Source organism: Morus notabilis, unplaced genomic scaffold (assembly GCF_000414095.1).
Source record: "Morus notabilis unplaced genomic scaffold, ASM41409v2 Scaffold1214, whole genome shotgun sequence".
Lineage (NCBI taxonomy): Eukaryota > Viridiplantae > Streptophyta > Magnoliopsida > Rosales > Moraceae > Morus > Morus notabilis.
The window spans coordinates 24,732-26,331 of record NW_010363909.1 but is presented as its reverse complement, the minus strand read 5'-3'; positions in this window follow the sequence as shown (position 1 = coordinate 26,331).

The following is a 1,600-nucleotide window of genomic DNA, read 5'->3' as shown; positions in this document are numbered from 1 at the left end:
TATGTCTATTGATTACATACTTGACATACTCTATCACAAGATAGTAGAGTACAATGGTAGACATTTTGAAGCCATCAACAAGAGGTTAGACTCGCTAGACCAATCTGTTAGAGAAATTAAGGACAATATCGCATGTCTAGCAAAACAACAATTACGGCCACAGCCAGTGCCTGAGGAAGAACTTGAGCTACAGGTTCAGCCAGAGCCTGAGGAATAACTTGAGCCACAAGTTCAGCCAGAGCCTGAGGAAGAACTTGAGCCACAGGTTCAGCCAGAGCCTGAGGAACAACTTGAGCAACATGTTCATTCAGAGTCAGAGTCTGAATCCAAGAATGAAAAGCGACTTAAAAGGCCCAGCAAGTATTTTGAGTCGCCTTACACGGATCCCCTGCGTAACGTGAGGAAGAAGATGTGGACCTTTAAAGATGCTATTGAGGCATTCAACAAGTGGTTCGCTGATACTAGTACAGACTCTGAGCTGATTGAGTGCGATTTTGAAGATTGGAAGAAGGACTTCTTCCGGATCATCTTGAAGCCAGGTGAATGGCTATTCAATGATGTAAGTAATCACAGCATATTTTTTAAATTTATAGTCTTATTTTTTATACCATTATCATTATACTGAATTTATTTTTTATGACTTACAGCAAATTGACGAGGCACGGGGTCTTCTATCTATGAGAAGGTCACGGGCACCCGAAAGGCAATTCAATAACGATATTATCGTCATAGATGATGTATTTTGCCAAAAATTGAGAGGGCGATTCATCACCAACAAAAAGAACTTAGCAACGTATACATTTGACAACGACCTGGATGAATATGTATGTGGAAAAAAGCGCATAATTGGCCATAAATGGGATAGCGCGCAGGGCTTCACTATGCCTATTAACATTGAGAGGAAGCATTAGGTTGCGCTTTATATTGATTTATCTGAATTCAACATAAAGATGTTTGACTCAGCTATTATGATGTACATAGATCAATAGATGTGAAAACACGTGGAGTCAATCTCTATCATGATGCCCGAGTTCTTGAAGTACACAAGTTTATTTAACCATCTGGGCAATAAACTTGATTGTGAGTGGCCAATCGTTCGTCCCAAGTGGTTGGTCCACAACCTTAGATCAGGTGACTGCGGACTTTACACATACAAATTTATCGAATACCTTATCTGCAGAATCCCGTTAGAAGACCTCGCTGAAGAACAAGTAGAAACTCACCGGTTGAAACTTGCGGTCGGAATTTAGAGCGAGTACAAGCTTAAGAGGCCCGTGAGTAGTAGTATATGAAATGTTGGTTCTTTTGCTTGTTGTAAAATGTATACACAACATTATTGGTGTGGCAATGTTTTTATTATTGGCGTTGCAATGCATTTATTCTTATTACATTGTACAGGTTACTTTGGTTTTGGGGAAGCTTATATTTATGGGGAAATGCTGTCCAAATTTTTAGACAATAACTTTTTTTTTTTGCAAAACTTCGAACCAGTCCCGAATATGGCAAAACGCGTGTTTCATTGTAAAATCGGGTAAAATTGGGGGGCACTAGTGCACGGTAGGGGTTGGGGGGGCACTGGCCCGCGCACACGGGGTGGCAT